Source organism: Peromyscus leucopus, chromosome 5 (genome assembly GCF_004664715.2).
Source record: "Peromyscus leucopus breed LL Stock chromosome 5, UCI_PerLeu_2.1, whole genome shotgun sequence".
Taxonomy (NCBI): Eukaryota; Metazoa; Chordata; class Mammalia; order Rodentia; family Cricetidae; genus Peromyscus; species Peromyscus leucopus.
The window spans coordinates 21,986,657-21,992,656 of NC_051067.1; the positions used below are offsets into that span (position 1 = coordinate 21,986,657).

A 6,000-nucleotide genomic window follows, 5' to 3' on the forward strand; every position below is an offset into this window, starting at 1 on the left:
AGGAGGAAGAATATGAAACACGATGGTCAACGATGGATGATGATGTCTCTTGCAGCACCAGCTAATGACCTACAAAAGATAGTGCTCTTCACCTCCCTTTACCACAGCTATCGAATTCAAGAAGGTTCCGACTGCACAGAGAATTTAAAGATAAAGCGTATCGATGCTCCGTTCCTTATTAAAACTAAAGCTTCTAAGCGGTCACAATATTACGAAGTTTTTAAAGCGTAAACTCTGATTGTAAGCCGATCACGTGACCCCCATCAGCTCCCAAGCATAAATGTAGAATATGCAAATTCCCAACCTGTAACAGCTTTGGGCGACCCGGTTTTGCAGCCTCCACCCCCTGTCCCTAGCTGTCCAGCCCACGTTTAAATCCAAGGTGGAGAAGTGGGTTATTTTCAAAGACGACAGCACCGTAGCGACGAGGAGGAGTGATCAACCATTCTTTCTCAGGAAAGAAATACATACTACAAGGTGCAAAAACAGGACACGATCAAAAAGCGTAAAGACAGTCGCAAGGAGAAAAAACATGAATGAATGTGGAGGGCGGAGCCTGGGAAAACCCCTCTGCAACGCTGCACTGAACAAAGCGCTTCGCATGCCAGAAGGAGGGGGGAATGGAAGTGCCAGCTCCGGAAGGAGCCTGGAGTGGATGCGGAGAGCCAGAGGAGGAGGACAGAGCAGGCAAGCGCGGCAGCCTTGAGACTCCTCCTCGCGCCAGCCTCGCCACCGCCCCCTCCCCTCTCCAGCCGCAACTCCTGCTGGAGCCCGACCCCGCGGCGAGCCCGAGCCGCCCCGCGCCCCTGCCCACCTCCCCCGATGCACCGGCGGCGGGCGCGCGCCCTACCCGGAGAGAAACTACCCAGGTGGCCCGGAGTAAACAGGCACTCCGGGCAAAGAACGAAAGGGAAAGCGAGCCACAAAGCCGGGAGGTGCGGAAGCCGCGGCCTGGTCTCCCGCAGCCCCGCCGAGCCCTCCTGCGAGAAGCGGCGGTGGCGACCGGGAGGCCGGCCCTCCGTACCTGCTGGACTCGCAGGACCGCAGCTCCCGCCGCCCGTGCGGCCAGGACCCGCCGAAGTGGCAAGCGGCTCCCGCACGCAGCATCCCCTCCGCAAGGTCGGCGCCGGCACACGCGCACACACTCACACGCACACCCGCGCGCCCGCCCGCCAGGGGGAGGTGGTCCCGGCCCCCGCCCCCCGCGCTGCGCTCTCCCGGGTGCAGCGCCCCTACCGCCGCCGCGCTCGGCCCGCACCCCGCCCGCACCCGTCGGGAGCTGCGCTGCACTTGACAACCGGGACACAAGCAAAAACCTCCTCCCGCGGCCCCGGCCCCGCCGCGCCCGGTCCAGCTGCCGACGGGCACCGAGGCGCGAGCAGGGGGCGCGGGAGGGACCGGGTGAGACCCGGCGGGAGAGGGGCCTTTACCTCTCCCCGGGTGTCCGTGAGGACGGCTGGCAGCGCGAGGGCGACCAGGGCGAAGGTCGGCGGCTTCCCCCGCGCGTGGGCGGGGCGGCAGGGGATCCCCGGGGGCGGCGGGGCGGGGCTGCGGCGGGAGGGCGGGCTCGCGTGAAGCCGGCCCGGGGGCCCCCTGCCGCCCGCCCGCCCGCCCGCCCGCCGCAGGCCCCGCCGCGGGGACCCAGGACGCGGGAGGAGGCGCGGCCCGAGGGGCGGGGCGGGGCGGGGCGGGGGAGGAGGCGGGGCTCCGCGGCCCGGGGAAGCCCGGCCGGGCCGCAGTCGGGGCGGTTGGCCCGGGGAGGAGGGGCGGGGCCGGGCGGCGCCCGATTCTCTTTACCGTCTTTTGACTTTCTAGAGCAGGATGTGGGCCGGGCCGGTGACGTCATGGTGTCTCCCAGCCCCGCCCCTCGCCCTGGCCCTAGTGGGGAGGAGGAGGAGGACCCGGGAGGGAGGGGGGGGACCCCAAGGGGGTTTCCTCCGCTCCACCGAGAGGGAAGGGGAAATCATTGTGAAACTTGAAACTCATTAACTTTGAAAAATAACTTTTAAAAAAAAAAGAGAGAGAAAGGGGGCGGGGTGTTGGTTTAGAGGGTCGGAGGGGACGCGCTATTAAGCTCTGAACTGAAACCACTTTTTTGGTGGCGGATGTTCTATTAAAAGACCGAGGAAAGCCAAGGTTATTCCGGAGAGAGCCGGTGCTTCCCAGAGCCCGAGCAGCGAGCGCAGTTAACCCCTCCTTGCCCGCCTGACAGCTGGGGACTAACCCGCCAGGGAACTTTGGGAGCCTAGGAGGGGGTGCGGGGCGGAGCCACCCGGCGGGCTTCTGGAACTCGAGGGGAGTGAAATGGGAAGGCAGACTAATTTATTACAAACCAGAGTTTGACCCCGGCTGCTAGAAAGCGTTAGAGAAAGGGGCCTGGAAACTTCTAGAACTATCAGGAGAACTGAATCTGGGGAAGGAAGCAGGTTTTCCAGGTTAGATATAAAGAATACTAGTAGTTTGAATTTTAAAAGTTCCACACATCCGCTAAAAAGCCGGCAGAAGTGACTGATTTAACGGGCCACCTCAAAGTTGGAAAGAAAAACGTGTAAAAAAAAAAAAAGACGCAAAACAAAAATATTCTTTGCTAAACGACCATACGCCTACCAACAGCTGACCATCTGTGCAAACTTGTTTTGTTCCCTAAGGCTTTTCATAAAGATGTCCGGGCCGTTCCTGCTAACGGCTGACCCCTAAAATCCCCTGAGGAAGTCCTACCTCTAGCTCATTCGAGCTAAGAAAAGCTCAAAGCCCCAGAATGGAAATGATTAAAAATGGAATACTCAGTAATGGCAAGCTTAGAGCCAAAAATAATGTTTTGCAAAGGGGAAAATATGCCTACTAAAAAGTAAATTTGGTCATAGGGGCAAAGATCGTGCAACTAGAAAGTTCAGATGGTGGGCAACAAGCTCTGTTCGCCCTGCAATGAAATAGTGCCATTTTAATTTTTCAGGGGGAGAGCATCTACTTTATTAAATGAAACACCCAGGGGGGCGCACTGACAAAACATAATGGAGCGCCCCTCCCCCAGTTGGGCTATTTGACTCCAAAGCTAAACATGCAGACAAATGTCAACATATAGCTAATGTGCTAGGATAATGACACATTCTTCGTATGTCGAGTTTGTGTTACTTGGAACGGAAGGAAAAAAAAGCTAAGTACCAGGGCGCATTCTTTGATTCAGTAGTTGCTGAACACAACAGAAATACCTCCACTAACCCAGTGTCTTTAGGATATAGCAATGCTATGAACTTGTGAACCAACTGCCTATCTGATTTTGAATTGTCATTTTCTTGAGCAGCAAACAGGTATTAAACCGTATCTCTGAGACACATTATACAGAACACTTTCCTGGTTAAGTTTTCTGAATTTTCTAAATGTGATTTATTTCGTGCCAGAATGCAGGGAAAATGCAGCTATGTTATATATAAATAGCTTGTTTCGGCTTGTTTTGTGACACAGTAAATAATAAGTCCTCAGAATATAGCAAATAAACGGAATTGGATGAGTGAACTGGACTAGCCTGTGAGTGGTAAACTTCAGCTAGAACTGTCAAAAATCCTGGAACAACTGGGATCCGGGTTCTAGATTAGGAGAAGCAGAGAGGTTCCAAGGGGCCCCTCTCTGCCTATCCAGCGGGCCATGTAAACGTCTATGTTGCGCCCCTTGGGAGAAGTGGGGTCCTGTGGGGACTGACGGCATTTCTCCAGCTGAGCAGTTTGGGGAGAGCACGGGTCCAACCCGGGGCCGCGCCCGCTCCTTCCCCAAGCCGGGTTCCCACGCGGCCGCCGGGCTCTGCCTGGCTCGGGCTCCCCCTTGGCGCGGCCCCGCGGCTCCAGCCCTCCGCCCCGTGCGGCCAGCAGCGCCACCGCCACGGGGAGATCCCGGAGGTTCCTCCCGCTGGCCCTGGGTCACGCCGCCAGTCCCTCCCCTCCACCCTGCACGCTGGGCTTTCCCGTCCACCAACGAGTCCCCTCCCCCCCCCCCACCTCCCACTCAGGGCGACCGGACTACAAACCCTTCCCCGCTAGCTCCGCAGCCACTGTCCCCCTACGACCAGGCTCTTCCCAAGCCAAGCAGACAAAAGAGCCGAGTGAAGAAAACTTACCGAACTGCAGGGCAAAAACTCTGCTCCCAAGCTTCCTGGGTTCAACTTTTCATTTTAAAAACAACAAAAGCAGAAACCAAAAGCCTCCTAGGTTGGAAGTGGGCGTGAGAGGAAACGCTGGGGGAGGCGCTTGGTTCCCTCGCTGCGCTGCTCCCCCCCCACCCCACCCCTTTCTGGCCCCTGCTAGTAGCTTTGATGTTATCTGGTGAACCGCCTACGTGGGTTCTACCTTGAGCTCAGCGCCTGGTGACAGTCGGATACTCTCCTCTGTGGGTGCTGCTAGCAGCCAACGCAGCAGGTGGCCAGAGGACGGAATCCCCAGCTCTAACCCAAGCTGGAAAAGGACCTTTGTGGACTCCCTTCTTCACCTGAGCTCTCCCAGCTAGTAGTGATCTTGGTCTTGGAGCCGCACTGCTTTCTCTGCTAGAATCAGAGAAGGAGGTCTCCCAGATGACATTCTTTTTCCTTCCCCTCACAGTACAAACTTGTAATGAGATCGTTTGGGTGTTTCTCCAGGCTCTGTGCAGTTTTTAGACCTCAGCTTTGGAAGCAGATATTATTTTCTCTCTGAGATATTCCTGCAGCCTTAAAGAGGCAAGAATACAACTCCCAAGATGATCAACTATAATAATACACTACAGATTCCCCTAAGGGTCAAAATACCTGCACCCCCTCCTGTGTCTGTTATGAAAAGCTTGTAACTCTTGATTTTATTTTATTTATCTGCACACTAGCTCAACCTGGATATATATTTTGTATTGTTTCCAGTCACAGAATCATCACTAAGGAGAGATGCTTTGGAAATCAGAAACAGAACAGGTTAGTAATAAAGGAAAGGCACCATCTCTCATTCATCCTCCCTGGCACATGCCCTTTATGACAACACCAGGCTGTGTTTAGGCCTTGCCCTCTGGGAGTTTACAAATTAATGGAGGCAGCACAAACACATGGAAAAATACCTGGAGGGAGAAAAGATACAAGCCACAGCTTATAAACAGAGCCAATTAAAGTGCACGAGTTATTTATATTACTGCTGAGCGATCTTTGGGTGGAGGGAAAGGTCTATCCAAAAGAAAGTTCCAGAAGAGGGTGAGTCCTCAGTAGAGTTTGAGGGAAAGCTCAGGATTTGCCAGTAAGATAAGCCCAGTTCTCATGCCCAGAGAGAGAAGCAGCTGCTACGAGAGGAGTTATTTCCTGCCTGCAGTAGAAAGTCCAGGCAAGTGAGAAATGACTGACACTCAAATTAGGACGCTTTAGAGAGTGGGAGGGAAGCTCTTCCTATTCAGACCCAGACAGGAACCCTGCACCTGGGCCGTCCTGATAGGCTTTTCTAATAGAGGCTGTGAGACAGTCAGAACTAACTGGCACCAGGCAGTTAGAGAAGAGCCAACTCATTCATCGATTGGAAGGAATTAAGACATGATACTGCAAGCAGTTGGTAGTCGTTTGGAGACATCTGGACAGAGAATGGTCTTTTTAAGTAAAGTTGTTGTGGCTGATGGATTTAGGATAGATATGGGAGCTGGGTACAAAGACTACAGCAAGCCACACTAGCTGTAGAATGGGGGTGGGAGTGATGGTAGCCAGCTTCTGTCTCCCGTTTCTCCTTCATCCCATTTCTAAAATGTTAAATAATCTGCCAGGAGCCATGGAGTTAGTGCACAATACATTCATGACTGGGATCCAGAGAACTTTCGGATGGTTAAAGCATAAAGGCTGTATTTTATGGAAAATAGACTATAATAACTTTATAACATTCTGCATCTGTGGAGCAGGAAAGGAAAGAAGTCATTGTTTAGAAATCTACATCTATTCAAGTTTTGAGAAATCGGTGCATGATGTCATAAAAGTGTATTGGTTGGGATATTTGAGGCTGGAAGAGTGAAGGGAAA

General features: G+C 54.0%; 1 protein-coding gene across 4 annotated transcripts in view; it reads right to left on the reverse strand.

Annotated features, from left to right (window-relative positions):
* The window catches only part of Hivep1 (HIVEP zinc finger 1), a 143,602-nt gene extending 139,380 nt beyond the window's left edge, over window positions 1-4,222 (reverse strand). The window contains exon 1 of one of the 4 annotated variants that reach the window (XM_037205773.1): window positions 4,109-4,222. The gene's annotated coding sequence lies outside the window, so the exon portion shown is untranslated. Of the gene's footprint in view, window positions 1-304; window positions 670-1,024; window positions 1,110-1,430; window positions 1,522-4,108 lie in introns of those variants that run through there. The other 3 variants (XM_028867755.2, XM_028867756.2, XM_037205774.1) reach the window with 3 other exon arrangements.
* Between the last annotated feature and the right edge of the window lie 1,778 nt (window positions 4,223-6,000).